The 18,329-nt window shown below is 45.3% G+C and overlaps 1 protein-coding gene across 3 annotated transcripts in view; it reads left to right on the top strand.

Annotated features, from left to right (window-relative positions):
* LOC138664928 (uncharacterized) overlaps positions 1 to 18,329 on the top strand; it is a 386,930-nt gene that overhangs the window by 246,898 nt on the left and 121,703 nt on the right. For all 3 annotated transcript variants that reach the window (XM_069751973.1, XM_069751974.1, XM_069751977.1), the window contains exon 3: positions 3,119 to 3,236. The gene's annotated coding sequence lies outside the window, so the exon portion shown is untranslated. The remainder of the gene's footprint in view (positions 1 to 3,118; positions 3,237 to 18,329) is intronic.

The following is an 18,329-nucleotide window of genomic DNA, read 5'->3' as shown; positions in this document are numbered from 1 at the left end:
TAATATATGAAAGTTGAATTGTAATCATTACATTATGGTAAATAATGAAATTTAACACTATATGCTAATTTTTTGAGAAGGACCTGTATATGTACAAATTTGCAAAATCAGAAAAAAATATTTTTGCAATAATAGAGTTGATACAAAAATATACCCTATGGCGAAAAAAGATGTGCAGAGCCTCACCATATATGAGATCCAAATTGTGGGCACAAAAGCACAGATTAAAGTGCAATAGTGCAAAAAAGTTTATTTATTTATATATATTTATTTATATATATATATATATATATATATATATATATATATATATATATATATACAGAAAAATGGGCTAATAATGTGAAAAAAATATATATGTGAAAAAATATTCAATGACAATTGTAAAAAAATAATAAATAATACTGCAAAACCCAAATTCAAAAGAAACCAAAATATAGTGTAAAATATGAGAGTCTATCCTTGTGCTATATCTGTATTAGTGTGCTGAGCCACAAAATATAAAAGCACACCCCTATAGTGTGCAGTATGCCATGGGTAATCAGAGTAAGAACACAATGCAGAGCCACACGTGAGGGCAGCACACCGCTGCAAAGATATTACACCAACAAAGTGCAAAGTGCAAAGAGACAGAAATAATATAAGGTTATTTTATCTGTAAACTACCTGTAAGGAGAGACGCCAGGTCCTGACACCGCGCACCCCGACGCGCGTTTCGGAAAACACTTTCCTTCGTCAGGGGGTGGCGTGTGTATACTGAAGGGCCTTTATACAGTTAGGGCCAGAAATATTTGGACAGTGACACAAGTTTTGTTATTTTAGCTGTTTACAAAAACATGTTCAGAAATACAATTATATATATAATATGGGCTGAAAGTGCACACTCCCAGCTGCAATATGATAGTTTCCACATCCAAATCGGAGAAAGGGTTTAGAAATCATAGCTCTGTAATGCATAGCGTCCTCTTTTTCAAGGGACCAAAAGTAATTGGACAATGGACTCTAAGGGCTGCAATTAACTCTGAAGGCGTCTCCCTCATTAACCTGTAATCAATGAAGTAGTTAAAAGGTCAGGGGTGGATTCAAGGTGTGTGGTTTTGCATTTGGAAGCTGTTGCTGTGAGCAGACAACATGCGGTCAAAGGAACTCTCAATTGAGGTGAAGCAGAACATCCTGAGGCTGAAAAAAAAGAAAAAATCCATCAGAGAGATAGCAGACATGCTTGGAGTAGCAAAATCAACAGTTGGGTACATTCTGAGAAAAAAGGAACTCAAAAAGGCCTGGGCGTCCACGGATGACAACAGTGGTGGATGATCGCCGCATACTTAATTTGGTGAAGAAGAACCCGTTCACAACATCAACTGAAGTCCAGAATACTCTCAGTGAAGTAGGTGTATCTGTCTCTAAGTCAACAGTAAAGAGAAGACTCCATGACAGTAAATACAAAGGGTTCACATCTAGATGCAAACCATTCATCAATACCAAAAATAGACAGGCCAGAGTTAAATTTGCAGAAAAACACCTCAAGAAGCCAGCTCAGTTCTGGAAAAGTATTCTATGGACAGATGAGACAAAGATCAACCTGTACCAGAATGATGGGAAGAAAAAAGTTTGGAGAAGAAAGGGAACGGCACATGATCCAAGGCACACCACATCCTCTGTAAAACATGGTGGAGGCAACGTGATGGCATGGGCATGCATGGCTTTCAATGGCACTGGGTCACTTGTGTTTATTGATGACATAAGAGCAGACAAGAGTAGCCGGATGAATTCTGAAGTGTACCGGGATATACTTTCAGCCCAGATTCAGCCAAATGCTGCAAAGTTGATTGGACGGCGCTTCATAGTACAGATGGACAATGACCCCAAGCATATAGCCAAAGCTACCCAGGAGTTCATGAGTGCCAAAAAGTGGAACATTCTGCAATGGCCAAGTCAATCTCCAGATCTAAACCCAATTGAGCATGCATTTCACTTGCTCAAATCCAGACTTAAGACGGAAAGACCCACAAACAAGCAAGACCTGAAGGCTGCGGCTGTAAAGGCCTGGCAAAGCATTAAGAAGGAGGAAACCCAGCGTTTGGTGATGTCCATGGGTTCCAGACTTAAGGCAGTGATTGCCTCCAAAGGATTTGCAACAAAATATTGAAAATAAAAATATTTTGTTTGGTTATGTTTTTGTCCAATTACTTTTGACCTCCTAAAATGTGGAGTGTTTGTAAAGAAATGTGTACAATTCCTACATTTTCTATCAGATATTTTTGTTCAACCCTTCAAATTAAACGTTACAATCTGCACTTGAATTCTGTTGTAGAGGTTTCATTTCAAATCCAATGTGGTGGCATGCAGAGCCCAACTCGCGAAAATTGTATCACTGTCCAAATATTTCTGGCCCTAACTGTATATCATGACCAGTTCCGTTGTAATGACCCAGGTGTAGGCGGCGCATGCGCCGTCAGTTGGACCCAGAAGCCCAAGCGCCCGAGTCACGTGCCAGCCCGCACAGGGACGGAGTACCCGGCGTTGCTAAGACAACGCAACTCGGACGCCAGGGCTCCAGGACGCAGACAGCGCAGGCGCACCACCGGGGACACCACAAGAGGAACGAGACTGCGTGCCGGATATACTATAATCACCTGATTAGCCGCTAAGTGCGATCTAAACTAGCAAAACAGAACAAATGGGGAGGGAGACATAGTCTTCATATTGGTGATACATACTTAGTCCCAGAACTGGACAAAATCTACGAAATTACATATGGACCGCAGAGAATATAAAATTATCCAACAAATATATAATTAAATAAGAAAATATAAATAAATATGAACAATAAAACTAAATAAATCTGTGTATATATTTGTTAGATAAGTTATATTAAATACTCCAAACAAACTTAATCATAAACAAAAAATAATAAAGAATATATAATATATAATAAATAATAAATGAATAAAAGTGAATTAAACAAAAAATAAGGATAAGACAAAAATAACAAAAATAGTGAAAAGAAAAAATATATTATAATAATAAAGACGGGCAAAAATATATATATGTAAGGAATAATAATTTTTTAAAAGAATATGCATTCATAATAATATCAGTCCAATTTTTCTTTCAGGATTCATATCACTTCTGGAATGACGAAGAGAATGAACACTCCGTCCTAATTCATCTCCACCAGAACGTCATCAGTCCAATCCATATGTTCAACGTAGAGGAGAGGCCGGCCATAATACGTAAGTATATTTAACCCCTCTGTGACCTTAGACGTACTATCCCGTCGAGGTGCCCTGGGCTTATCTGACCCTGGACGGGATAGTACGTCATAGCCGATCGGCCGCGCTCACGGGGGGAGCGCGGCCGATCGCGGCCGGGTGTCAGCTGCTTATCGCAGCTGACATCCGGCACTATGTGCCAGGAGCGGTCACGGACCGCCCCCGGCACATTAACCCCTGGCACACCGCGATCAAAGATGATCGCGATGTGCCGGCGGTGCAGGGAAGCACCGCGCAGGGAGGGGGCTCCCTGCGGGCTTCCCTGAGCCCCCCGCAGCAACGCGATGTGATCGCGTTGCTGCGAGGGTCTCCTCACCTCCCTCCCTGCTCGAGCCCCGGATCCAAGATGGCCACGGATCCGGGTCCTGCAGGGAGGGAGGTGGCTTCACAGAGCCTGCTTAGAGCAGGCACTGTGAAGGCTGCAGCGCTGCATGTCAGATCAGTGATCTGACAGAGTGCTGTGCAAACTGTCAGATCACTGATCTGTGATGTCCCCCCCTGGGACAAAGTAAAAAAGTTAAAAAAAAATTTTCCAAATATGTAAAAAAAATAAAAAAAAATATTCCAAAATAATGAAAAAAAAAAAAAAATATTATTCCCATAAATACATTTCTTCATCTAAATAAAAAAAAAAAACAATAAAAGTACACATATTTAGTATCGCCGCGTCCGTAACAACCCGACCTATAAAACTGTCCCACTAGTTAACCCCTTCAGTAAACACCGTAAGAAAAAAAAAAAAAAACGAGGCAAAAAACAACGCTTTATTATCATACCGCCGAACAAAAAGTGGAATAACACGCGATCAAAAGGACAGATATAAATAACCATGGTACCGCTGAAAGTGTCATATTGTCCCGCAAAAAAAAAGCCGCCATACAGCATCATCAGCAAAAAAATAAAAAAGTTATAGTCCTGAGAATAAAGCGATGCAAAAATAATTATTTTTTCTGTAAAATAGTTTTTATCGTATAAAAGCACCAAACCATAAAAAAATGATATAAATGAGGTATCACTGTAATCGTACTGACCCGAAGAATAAAACTGATTTATCAATTTTACCAAACGCGGAACGGTATAAACGCCTCCCCCAATAGAAATTCATGAATAGCTGGCTTTTGGTCATTCTTCCTCACAAAAATCGGAATAAAAAGCGATAAAAAAATGTCACGTGCCCAAAAATGTTTTCAATAAAAACGTCAACTCGTCCCGCAAAAAACAAGACCTCACATGACTCTGTGGACCAAAATATGGAAAAATTATAGCTCTCAAAATGTGGTATTGCAAAAAATATTTTTTGCAATAAAAAGGGTCTTTCAGTGTGTGACGGCTGCCAATCATAAAAATCCGCTAAAAAACTCGCTATAAAAGTAAATCAAACCCCCCTTCATCACCCCCTTAGTTAGGGAAAAATAAAAAAAAATGTATTTATTTCCATTTTCCCATTAGGGCTAGGGTTAGGGCTAGGGTTAGGGCTAGGGCTAGGGTTAGGGCTAGGGTTAGGGCTAGGGTTAGGGCTAGGGCTAGGGTTAGGGCTAGGGTTAGGGCTAGGGCTAGGGTTAGGGTTAGGGATAGGGTTAGGGCTAGGGTTAGGGCTAGGGCTAGGGTTAGGGCTAGGGTTAGGGCTAGGGTTAGGGCTAGGGTTAGGGCTAGGGTTAGGGCTAGGGTTAGGGTTAGGGTTAGGGCTAGGGTTAGGGTTAGGGCTAGGGTTAGGGTTAGGGCTAGGGTTAGGGCTAGGGTTAGGGCTAGGGTTAGGGTTAGGGTTGGGGCTACAGTTAGGGTTGGGGCTAAAGTTAGGGTTAGGGTTTAGATTACATTTACAGTTGGGAATAGGGTTGGGATTAGGGTTAGGGGTGTGTCAGGGTTAGAGGTGTGGTTAGGGTTACCGTTGGAATTAGGGTTAGGGGTGTGTTTAGATTAGGGTTTCAGTTATAATTGGGGGTTTCCACTGTTTCGGCACATCAGGGGCTCTCCAAACACGACATGGCGTCCGATCTCAATTCCAGCCAATTCTGCGTTGAAAAAGTAAAACAGTGCTCCTTCCCTTCCGAGCTCTCCTGTGTGCCCAAACAGGGGTTTACCCCAACATATGGGGTATCAGCGTACTCAGGACAAATTGGACAACAACTTTTGTGGACCAATTTCTCCTGTTACCCTTGGGAAAATACAAAACTGGGGGCTAAAAAATAATTTTTGTGGGAAAACATAAAGATTTTTTATTTTCACGGCTCTGCGTTATAAACTGTAGTGAAACACTTGGGGGTTCAAAGTTCTCACAACACATCTAGATAAGTTCATTGAGGGGTCTAGTTTCCAATATGGGGTCACTTGTGGGGGGTTTCTACTGTTTAGGTACATTAGGGGCTCTGCAAACGCAATGTGACGCCTGCAGACCAATCCATCTAAGTCTGCAATCCAAATGATGCTCCTTCCCTTCCGAGCCCTCCCATGCACCCAAACGGTGGTTCCCCCCCACATATCGGGTATCAGCGTACTCAGGACAAATTGGACAACAACATTTAGGGTCCAATTTCTCCTGCTAACCTTGGAAAAATACAAAACTGGGGGCTAAAATATAATTTTTGTGGAAAAAAAAATATTTTTTATTTGCATGGCTCTGCGTTATAAACTGTAGTGAAATACTTGGGGGTTCAAAGCTCTCACAACACATCAAGATGAGTTCCTTAGGGGGTCTACTTTCCAAAATGGTGTCACTTGTGGGGGGTTTCTACTGTTTAGGTACATTAGGGGCTCTGCAAACGCAGATGCATATCGGGTATCAGCGTACTCAGGACAAATTGGACAACAACTTTTGGGGTCCAATTTCTCCTGTTACCCTAGGGAAAATACAAAACTGGGGGCTAAAAAATAATTTTTGTGGGAAAAAAATTTTGTTTTATTTTTATGGCTCTGCATTATAAACTTCTGTGAAGCCCTTGGTGGGTCAAAGTGCTCACCACACATCCAGATAAGTTCCTTAGGGGGTCTACTTTCCAAAATGGTGTCACTTGTGGGGGGTTTCAATGTTTAGGCACATCAGTGGCTCTCCAAACGCAACATGGCGTCCCATCTCAATTCCTGTCAATTTTGCATTGAAAAGTCAAACGGCGCTCCTTCCCTTCCGAGCTCTCCCATGCGCCCAAACAGTGGTTTACTGCCACATATTGGGTATCAGCGTACTCGGGACAAATTGGACAACAACTTTTGAGGTCCAATTTCTTCTCTTACCCTTGGAAAAATAAAAAATTGGGGGCAAAAATATAATTTTTGTGAAAAAATATGATTTTTTATTTTTACGGTTCTGCATTATAAACTTCTGTGAAGCACTTGGTGGGTCAAAGTGCTCACCACACATCCAGATAAGTTCCTTAGGGGGTCTACTTTCCAAAATGGTGTCACTTGTGGGGGGTTTCAATGTTTAGGCACATCAGTGGCTCTCCAAACGCAACATGGTGTCCCATCTCAATTCCTGTCAATTTTGCATTGAAAAGTCAAATAGCGCTCCTTCCCTTCCGAGCTCTCCCATGCGCCCAAACAGTGGTTTACTGCCACATATGGGGTATCAGCGTACTCAGGACAAATTGGACAACAACTTTTTGGGTCCAATTTCTCCTGTTACCCTTGGTAAAATAAAACAAATTGGAGCTGAAGTAAATTTTTTGTGTAAAAAAGTTAAATGTTCATTTTTATTTAAACATTCCAAAAATTCCTATTAAACACCTGAAGGGTTAATAAACTTCTTGAATGTGGTTTTGAGCACCTTGAGGGGTGCAGTTTTTAGAATGGTGTCACACTTGGGCATTTTCTATCATATAGACCCCTCAAAATGACTTCAAATGAGACGTGGTCCCTAAAAAAAAATGGTGTTGTAAAAATGAGAAATTGCTGGTCAACTTTTAACCCTTATAACTCCCTAACAAAAAAAAAATTGGTTCCAAAATTATGCTGATGTAAAGGAGACATGTGGGAAATGTTACTTATTAAGTATTTTGTGTGACATATCTCTGTGATTTAATTGCATAAAAATTCAAAGTTTGAAAATTGCGAAATTTTCAAAATTTTCGCCAAATTTCCGTTTTTTTCACAAATAAACGCAGGTACTATCAAAGAAATTTTACCACTATCATGAAGTACAATATGTCACGAGAAAACAATGTCAGAATCACCAGGATCCGTTGAAGCGTTTCGGAGTTATAACCTCATAAAGGGACAGTGGTCAGAATTGTAAAAATTGGCCTGGTCATTAACGTGCAAACCACCCTTGGGGGTAAAGGGGTTAAACTACAAAATACATAAATAACAATTGTTAATAAAAGCCGCTAAAATATACAAATACTACAAAAATTAAAAATAATATAAAAACAACATATATAACTAAAAAGTGGTATTAAAAGTCATAGCAGTAAAGTATATAAAAAAAGAGAGTGTTATAAAAAGGGGGCAAAGCTAAGATTTTCATTCAGTCCATATGGGGACACGGAGTTCAAAGTCCATATCCATTTAGTTTCCATCTGTGCTAGAATCGTACTTATTTTTCCTCCTCTCTCGTTAGGTGTTATCTTATCAATGCCTCTGACCCTCAAAAGTGATGCCTCACAGTCATGTTTTAGTTTAAAATGCTTAGGAATGGTTTTTAATAGGGATATATCATCAACCTCCTTGGCTGCTTTTATCCCCAAAACATGCTCACGAACCCTTGTTTTCAATTGACGAGTAGTCATACCCACGTAGATTAGTGAGCATGGGCATGTGGCATAGTAAATGACGGCTGTAGTTGTACATGTTATGGTCTGTTTGATCTCATAGTTTATAGTCCCTTCAGAGTTGCAAAAGGTCTGTGCCTTATCAATGTTGGGACATGCCACACATTTACCACATGATTTGCAGCCAGTAGCATGTTTAGTATTTGTTAAAAACGATGGTATAACTGAGTTATAGGCATAATGGCTCTTCACCAAATGGTCTTTTAAGTTTAAGGGTCTTCTGTAAGTAATATTTGGTTCCTCGCCAATATATCGAGCTAAAATGGGGTCGGCTTTGAGAATTCCCCATGACTTGGCTAAACATGATCTCATTAGATCATTTTGTCCATGATATCTGGTGATATACCTCACTACTTGATTAGATTTAGGAGTCTTTTGACCGTACAACGCTTGATGTCTGGTAGTGTTTTTGGCGTGGTTATATCCCTTTTTAATAGAACGTCTACTGTATCCTCTTTCAATAAATCTTTTTTTAAGATCTTGAGCTTATTCTTCGAAATCAATATCATTGAAGCAAATTCTCCTCAACCTCAGGAATTGTCCTATGGGGATAGAGCGTACCATAGCAGGGGGATGGGAGGAAGTAGCATGTAAAGGTACTGTCACACTAGACGATATCGCTAGCGATCCGTGACGTTGCAGCGTCCTCGCTAGCGATATCGTCCAGTGTGACAGGCAGCAGCGATCAGGCCCCTGCTGGGAGATCGCTGGTCGGGGAAGAAAGTCCAGAACTTTATTTCGTCGCTGGACTCCCCGTAGACATCGCTGAATCGGCGTGTGTGACACCGATTCAGCGATGTCTTCACTGGTAACCAGGGTAAACATCGGGTAACTAAGCGCAGGGCCGCGCTTAGTAACCCGATGTTTACCCTGGTTACCAGTGTAAAAAAACAAACAGTACATACTTACATTCAGCTGTCTGTCCCTTGCCGTCTGGTTCCTGCACTGACTGCTGGCCGTAAAGTGAAAGCAGAGCACAGCCACAGCGGTGAGTCACCGCTGTGTGACTCACCGCTGTGCTGTGCTTTCACTTTCACTTTACGGCCAGCAGTCAGTGCAGGAACCAGACGGCAAGGGACAGACAGCTGAATGTAAGTATGTACTGTTTGTTTTTTTACACTGGTAACCAGGGTAAACATCGGGTTACTAAGTGCGGCCCTGCACTTAGTTACCCGATGTTTACCCTGGTTACCGGGGACCTCGGGATCGTTGGTCGCTGGAGAGCGGTTTGTGTGACAGCTCTCCAGCGACCAAACAGCGACGCTGCAGCGATCCGGATCGTTGTCGGTATCGCTGCAGCGTCGCTAAGTGTGACGGTACCTTAAGAGTGAATTAACTGCTGTAGACTTCCTATAAATATTGGTGTGTAAACAGTCATCTTCTCCCTTAAAAACACATACGTCAAGGAAGTCCAAAGATTTAGAATTAAATTTGTATGTGAGATGTATATTGGAGGTGTTACAATTCAAATCTGACATAAATGACTGTAACGAATCCTCCGATCCCTGCCAGATAAAAAAATACGTCATCAATGAATCGCACCCAAAGTAGGATGCGATTCATCCATGTTTCAGACATAAAGAGGTCCCTCTCCCACAGCCCCAGGAATAAATTTGCATAGGCGGGCGCAAATGAAGCACCCATAGCCGTGCCCTGGAGCTGTAGGTAGAGGGACCCCTTAAAAAGAAAAAAATTGTGCGATAATGAAAACTCAAGTAGACGTATGGTAAATTGTCTCATGGAACTAGGTATAATTGAGGACCCCATAAAATGTGTGGCTGCTCGAACTCCATCGCTGTGGCGGATATTTGTATATAAACTCTCCACGTCACAAGATACAGGGACTAAGGTATTCCGGAGCAACTTTGACCCTTGTGAAGCCTCATCTCGTCCGGGACCAAGAGAAGACGGACCGGACAGTGGCAGTCCGTGTAGCAGGGGGAGCCGTACATCGACTGCCCACTGCCAGGATTCACCTGAACTGGGGAGTTGGGGATGGCCTTGTTGAGGTCGGCTTGATGGAGGATTTGCCTGCAGACGTTTTGCTGGGAAATGACTTGGGGCCCATGTTGTCTGCCTTCTCGGTTGCCCCTCTGGCTGAGACATATCCTGTGACCACCCGGAGATAAGCTCGAGCTGCGGAGGCGGAATCACACTCAGAGGAGGCCCAGGTAAGACATCCCAGCCCTACACGTATTCCCATAGCCAGACACATTTCTTGGGCCACCCCAGATGAATTTAAGAGGGAGTTACTTGAGGATCCTTCATTGGAGGGATATCGTGGGAAGGCACAGGAGGGGAGAGGGGTACTGGAAGGGGAACAGTTTATATGGAAGCAGGGACTCCTCTACCGGATCACAGAGCAGCACCACACAGGGACGAGCCCCACTATAAAACAACAGCTGGTAGTTCCCAAGACGTATAGGCAGGAGTTACTGCGAATCTCTCATGACATACCCTTGGCCGGGCACTTCGGCGTCAGTCGCACCAGGCATCGTCTGACACAAAACTTCTTTTGGCCGGGGGTAACCTATGATGTTCATCAATACTGCCAGACCTGTGACAGTTGCCAGCACATTGGCAAGAGGGGAGATCCATGCACGGCCAAATTACGCCCCCTCCCCATTGTGGAGGAACCATTTAGCCGAGTAGCGGTCGATCTGATAGGGCCGTTAGCCAAACCCAGTCCGTCAGGGAAAAGGTATATATTGACAGTGGTAGATTATGCCACACGGTATCCAGAGGCGGTTGCGTTACCTAAATTACTGGCAGAGACGGTGGCGGCTGCCTTGCTCCAGGTTTTCTCACGGGTTGGATTTCCCCGGGAGATTATCTCAGACCAGGGTACCCAGTTTACAGCAGAGGTGACCAACCAACTGTGGAAGCTGTGCGGCGTAAAGTCCATTAGAAGCGCCCCGTACCACCCGCAAACCAATGGGTTGTGTGAACGCTTTAACGGGACGTTAAAACAACTCCTTGGGACTTTTACCAGGACCTACAGGGACTGGGAGAAATTCTTGCCTCACCTCCTGTTTGCCTATTGAGAGGTGCCCCAAGAATCCACGGGGTTCTCCCCATTCGAACTGGTATACGGGAGACGGGTAAGGGGACCCCTAGACTTAGTGCTAGAACACTGGGAAGGGGAGGGCCTCATAGAAGGGGTTCCTATTGTACCCTATGTGCTGGAATTCCGGGACCGCCTACAGGAACTGACCCAGGCTGTACGTGGGAACATGCAGTTGGTCCAGCGGCGCCAGCGCGTATGGTACGATCGGAGGGCCAGAGAGCGCACCTTGGAAATAGGGCAGAAGGTCCTGGTGTTAGAGCCCACTAGGCAGAACAAGTTCCAAGCTGCATGGCAGGGGCCCTACCAGGTAGTGGGGAAAATAGCCGACACCACCTATAATGTTGCCGATTGTGACGACCCCAGACTTATCCGCATGTTCCACGTGAATATGCTGAAGCCCTATCGGGAGCGCCCTGAAGAGGTAGTGACCATCTGTGCACCTGAAGCAGAGGATTTAGCCGGACTTCCCTTGCCTGATGTCTTAGGGGAGAGGACTCAGTCTAAAACATGGGACCTGGTACACTGGGGTGAAGACTTAGGTCCCCGGGAGAGACAGCAGGCGGAGGAGTTGTTGAGGCAGCAACAGAGGATGTTTTCGGGGAAACCCGGGTACAGTCACCTGGCACAACACAAGATTGAGACCCAGGATCAGACCCCGCCGCGACAACCCCCCTTCCGCGTCCCTGAGTCTGTACGAGAAGGGATGCGTCAAGAGATACAAGAGATGTTGCGTTTAGGGGTCATTGAAGAGTCAGATAGTCCCTGGGCATCCCCCGTAGTGTTAGTGCCCAAGAAGGATGGGACTACACGGTTTTGTGTAGACTATCGTAAGCTCAATGGGAAAACAGTGACGGATGCGTATCCCATGCCGCGTGTGAATGACTTGTTAGACCGGTTGGCAGGGGCAAAGTATTTCACCACCTTCGATCTATGCAAAGGCTACTGGCAGATTCCCCTTAGTCCTGATGCTATTCCCAAGTCGGCATTTGTCACCCCGTTTGGCTTATTCCAGTTTCGAGTTATGCCATTCGGGATGAAGACTGCCCCGGCGACCTTCCAGAGGCTGGCTGACCGGCTTCTGGATGGTCTCCAGGACTATGCGTGTGCCTACCTGGATGACATCGCCATCTACAGCGCGACATGGGAAGAGCAGCTAAATCACCTAGAGACAGTATTAGACAGGATCCACAAGGCCGGAATCACCCTGAACCCAAACAAGTGTCACGTGGGCAAAGCAGAGGTTCAGTATTTAGGGCATTGGGTGGGAAGTGGGAAACAGAGACCAGAACCAGCCAAGATTGAGGCCATAGCAAAATGGCCCACCCCACGCACTAAAACCCAGGTCATGGCGTTTCTAGGGACAGCGGGGTATTCCAGGAAATTCGTTCCCAATTACAGCAGCGTGGCCAAGCCCCTCACTGATCTGACCCGTAAGAACCAACCCCGCCAGGTAACCTGGACCCCAGAGTGTGAGGAAGCCTTCCGCCAGCTAAAGGACGCCCTCACCAATACACCTGTATTGGCCGCACCTGATTCAACTAAACGTTTCCTGGTCCACACAGACGCTTCTATGTTTGGATTGGGGGCATGTTGTGAATTCTGTGGCCAAGCTCCCTCCTGTGGTCGTGAGTGGTACTGCGGCTAGTTCTGTCTATGAGCTTCCTTTGGTGGATGAGAGTGGTACTGCGGCTTCTGAGTTTCCTTCCTCAGGTGATGAGGTTAAGTCGTTAGGTGCTGCTCTATTTAACTCCGCCTGGTGCTTTGATCCTGGCCTCCAGTCAATGTTCTAGTATTGGTCTTGCTTCCTCCTGGATCGTTCCTGTGGCCTCTCTATCCTGCATAAGCTAAGTTCTGCTTGTGTTATTTTTATTTGCTATATTTTCTGTCCAGCTTGCTATATTGGTTTTTCTTGCTTGCTGGAAGCTCTGAGACGCAGAGGGAGCACCTCCGTACCATTAGTCGGTGCGGAGGGTCTTTTTGCCCCTCTGCGTGGTTGTTTGTAGGTTTTTGTGTTGACCGCAAAGCTATCTTTCCTATCCTCGGTCTATTCAGTAAGTCGGGCCTCACTTTGCTAAATCTATTTCATCTCTGTGTTTGTATTTCATCTTTACTCACAGTCATTATATGTGGGGGGCTGCCTTTTCCTTTGGGGAATTTCTCTGAGGCAAGGTAGGCTTATTTTTCTATCTTCAGGGCTAGTTAGTTTCTCAGGCTGTGCCGAGTTGCATAGGGAGCGTTAGGCGCAATCCACGGCTACCTCTAGTGTGGTGTGATAGGATTAGGGATTGCGGTCAGCAGAGTTTCCACGTCTCAGAGCTCGTCCTATGTTTTTGGTAAATGTCAGGTCACTTTGTGTGCTCTGAACTTCAAGGTCCATTGTGGTTCTGAATTACCTGTTCATAACAGGGGCAGTACTGAGCCAAGTCGGGCCGGACGGCCAAGAACACCAGGTAGCTTACCTGAGTCAGAAACTACTGCCCCGTGAAGTGAGCTATGCGGCCATCGAGAAGGAGTACCTGGCAATAGTATGGGCACTCAAAAAGTTACAACCATATTTGTATGGACGACAGTTTTTCCTCCTAACGGACCATAATCCCCTAGTCTGGCTTAATCGGGTCTCCGGAGACAACGCCAGATTACTGCGGTGGAGTTTAGCGCTACAACCTCTGGACTTCACCATCCACTACAGACCCGGCAAACAAAACGGTAACGCCGATGGACTAAGTCGACAAATGGAACTCGTACCAACCCCATAAACTTCGGTCATCCCCAAACCGATCCGTTAAGGATCAGACTGTGTATGCCGATCGCGTCGCTGAAAAGGGGAGCCGTGTTACAGAACCCCCCAGCACCAAGAATGTTATGCAGTATATGTATGTATAATAGTTTCCATGTGAAATGCATCAGTCCACAGGCTGCGCCCCTGGACAAGATATTCTCTTTCTGACCTCCCCCCACCTTTGTAATTCCCACAGTAAATAGCGGCAGGCTCCGGCCCCCTGCGGCTATTGTAATGTATGTCTGGCCAGCTGTTTTCCTATTGGCCTGCCCTGTGTATCTGTGTTATATATTCTGTGTGCTGAAAATAAAGTGTGTTCTTTTAGACTGGAAATACGTGGGGTAGCAGTCAGCTTTTATATGCTCTCACGTAACCAAGGAATTTCCGCCAGCGTCTGTTATGACCTGGTGGTTAGGAGCACCAGGAATGACCTGATAGTTAAAACTCACACAGGACAAGCTCTGGGATGTGGGAGCTCTGCTGACCGCAATCCCTAATCCTATCACACACACTAGAAATAGCCGTGGAGCGCTCCTGACACTCCCTAGGTGCCTCGTCACAACCTAAGAGCTAGCTAGCCCTAGAGATAGAAAATAAAGCCTACCTTGCCTCAGAGAAATTCCCCAAAGGAAAAGGCAGCCCCCCACATATATTGATTGTGAGTAAGATGAAAGTCACAAACGCAGAAATGAAACAGGTTTCAGCAAAGGGAGGCCAGACTTACTAAATAGACAGAGGATAGGAAAGATAGCTTTGCGATCAGCACAAAAACTACAAAAGACCACGCAGAGTGTGCAAAAAGATCTCCGCACCGACTAACGGTGCGGAGATGCCACTCTGCATCCCAGAGCTTCCAGCTAGCAAGACAAAATCATGGTATCTAGCTGGACAAGAAAACAATGAACGAATTAGATACTATCAGGAACTTAGCTTCTGCTGGAGTAGACAGGTCACCAGAAAGATCCAAAAGCGAACTGAACAAATGCAGAAACATTGACAGCTTGCATGGAGTAACGATCTAAGTGGAGTTAAATAGAGCAGCCAACCAAAGGATAAAGCACGTCACCTGTGTAAGGAACCTCAGAAGCAGCAGCTCCACTCACAGCCACCAGAGGGAGCCCACGGACAGAACTCATCGAAGTACCATTCACGACCACAGGAGGGAGCTCGACAATAGAATTCACAACAGTACCCCCCCCCTTGAGGAGGGGTCACCGAACCCTCACCAGAGCCCGCAGGCCGATCAGGATGAGCCAAATGAAAGGCATGAACTAAATCGGCAGCATGAACATCAGAGGCAAAAACCCAGGAATTATCTTCTTGACCATAATCCTTCCACTTGACCAGGTACTGGAGTTTCCGTCTTGAAACACGAGAATCCAAAATCTTCTCCACCTCATACTCCAACTCCCCCTCGACCAACACCGGAGCAGGAGGATCAACGGAGGGAACCATAGGCGCCACGTATCTCCGCAACAACGACCTATGGAACACATTATGGATGGCAAAAGAAGCTGGAAGGTCCAAACGAAATGACACAGGATTAAGAACTTCAGAAATCTTATATGGCCCAATGAAACGAGGCTTAAACTTAGGAGAGGAAACCTTCATAGGAACATGACGAGATGACAACCAAACCAAATCCCCAACCCGAAGTCGGGGACCAACACAGCGCCGGCGGTTAGCGAAACGTTGAGCCTTCTCCTGGGACAATGTCAAATTGTCCACCACATGAGTCCAAATCTGCTGCAACCTGTCCACCACAGTATCCACACCAGGACAGTCCGAAGGCTCAACCTGCCCTGAAGAGAAACGAGGATCGAAACCAGAATTGCAAAAAAAAGGAGAAACCAAAGTAGCCAAGCTGGCCCGATTATTAAGGGCGAACTCAGCCAAAGGCAAGAAGGACACCCAATCATCCTGATCAGCAGAAACAAAGCATCTCAGATATGTTTCCAAAGTCTGGTTAGTTCGTTCGGTTTGGCCATTAGTCTGAGGATGGAAAGCCGAAGAAAAAGACAAATCAATGCCCATCTTAGCACAAAAGGACCGCCAAAACCTTGAAACAAACTGGGAACCTCTGTCCGAGACGATGTTCTCCGGAATGCCATGCAAACGAACCACATGCTGGAAAAACAATGGCACCAAATCAGAGGAGGATGGCAATTTAGGCAAGGGTACCAAATGGACCATCTTAGAGAAGCGATCACAAACCACCCAAATGACCGACATCCTTTGAGAAACAGGGAGATCAGAAATAAAATCCATGGAAATATGCGTCCAGAGCCTCTTCGGGACCGGCAAAGGCAAAAGCAACCCACTGGCACGAGAACAGCAGGGCTTAGCCCGAGCACAAGTCCCACAGGACTGCACAAAAGAACGCGCATCCCGTGACAAAGAAGGCCACCAAAAGGATCTAGCCCCCAAATCTCTGGTACCAAAGATTCCAGGATGACCAACCAACACCGAACAATGAACCTCAGAGATAACTCTACTAGTCCATCTATCAGGGACAAACAGTTTCTCCGTTGGACAACGGTCAGGTCTATCAGCCTGAAACTTCTGCAGCACGCGCCGCAAATCAGGGGAGATGGCAGACAAAATTACCCCCTCTTTAAGAATACCCGCCGGCTCCGGAACACCCGGAGAGTCAGGCACAAAACTCCTTGACAGGGCATCAGCCTTCACATTCTTAGATCCCGGAAGGTATGAAGCCACAAAATCAAAACGGGAGAAAAAGAGCGACCATCGAGCCTGTCTAGGATTCAACCGTTTGGCAGACTCGAGATAAGTCAAATTCTTGTGATCCGTCAAGACCACCACGCGATGTTTAGCTCCTTCAAGCCAATGTCGCCACTCCTCAAATGCCCACTTCATGGCCAACAACTCTCGATTGCCAACATCATAATTGCACTCAGCAGGTGAGAATTTTCTAGAAAAGAAGGCACATGGTTTCATCACCGAGCCATCAGAACTTCTTTGCGACAAAACAGCCCCTGCTCCAATCTCAGAAGCATCAACCTCGACCTGAAACGGGAGCAAAACATCTGGCTGGCACAGCACAGGGGCAGAAGAAAAACAACGCTTCAACTCCTGAAAAGCCTCTACAGCCGCAGAAGACCAATTGACCACATCAGCACCCTTCTTGGTCAAATCAGTCAACGGTTTAGCAACAGTAAAAAAATTAGCGATGAAGCGCCGATAAAAATTAGCAAAGCCCAGGAACTTTTGCAGGCTCTTCACAGATGTCGGCTGAGTCCAATCGTAAATGGCCTGGACTTTAACAGGGTCCATCTCGATAGTAGAAGGGGAAAAAATGAAACCCAAAAATGAAACCTTCCAAACTCCAAAGAGACACTTAGACCCCTTCACAAACAAGGAATTCGCGCGAAGGACCTGGAACACCATTCTGACCTGCTTCACATGAGACTCCCAATCATCCGAAAAGACCAAAATGTCATCCAAATATACAATCATGAATCTATCCAGGTACTCTCGGAAGATGTCATGCATAAAGGACTGAAACACAGATGGAGCATTAGAAAGCCCGAATGGCATAACCAGGTACTCAAAATGGCCCTCGGGCATATTAAATGCTGTTTTCCATTCATCGCCCTGTTTAATTCGCACAAGATTATACGCCCCTCGAAGATCTATCTTGGTGAACCAACTAGCCCCCTTAATCCGAGCAAACAAATCAGACATCAGCGGCAAAGGATACTGAAATTTGACTGTGATCTTATTAAGAAGGCGGTAATCAATACAAGGTCTTAAAGAGCCATCCTTCTTGGCCACAAAAAAGAACCCTGCTCCCAATGGTGACGACGACGGGCGAATATGACCCTTCTCCAAGGATTCCTTTATATAACTCCGCATAGCAGCATGCTCTGGCACAGACAAATTAAACAGTCGGCCCTTAGGAAACTTACTACCGGGAATCAAATTAATAGCACAATCGCAATCCCTATGAGGAGGTAGGGCACCGGATTTGGGCTCCTCAAATACATCCCGGTAATCTGACAAAAACTCAGAGACTTCAGAAGGAGTGGAAGGCGAAATTGACAACAATGGAACATCACCATGTACCCCTTGACAACCCCAGCCGGACACAGACATAGATTTATTCAGACCAGCAGGCGTGGGAAATCCCACCATGACATCCTTAAGGGCTTCAGAAAGACCCTTTCTGAAAATTGCCGCCAGGTCACATTCATTCCACTGAGTAAGCACAGACCACCTTCTAAACTTCTGACAGTACACCTCCGCTTCATCCTGACCCTGACACAATGCCAGCAAGATTTTCTCTGCCTGATCCACGGAATTTGGTTCATCATAAAGGAATCCAAGCGCCTGAAAAAACGCATCAACATCACGCAATGCAGGATCTCCTGGTGCAAGGGAAAATGCCCAGTCTTGAGGGTCACCACGCAACAAAGAAATAATGA

This window comes from Ranitomeya imitator, chromosome 2 (assembly GCF_032444005.1).
Source record: "Ranitomeya imitator isolate aRanImi1 chromosome 2, aRanImi1.pri, whole genome shotgun sequence".
Taxonomy (NCBI): domain Eukaryota; kingdom Metazoa; phylum Chordata; class Amphibia; order Anura; family Dendrobatidae; genus Ranitomeya; species Ranitomeya imitator.
Note: the sequence above shows the minus strand (reverse complement) of the source record. Positions and strands in the feature narration are given on the sequence as shown.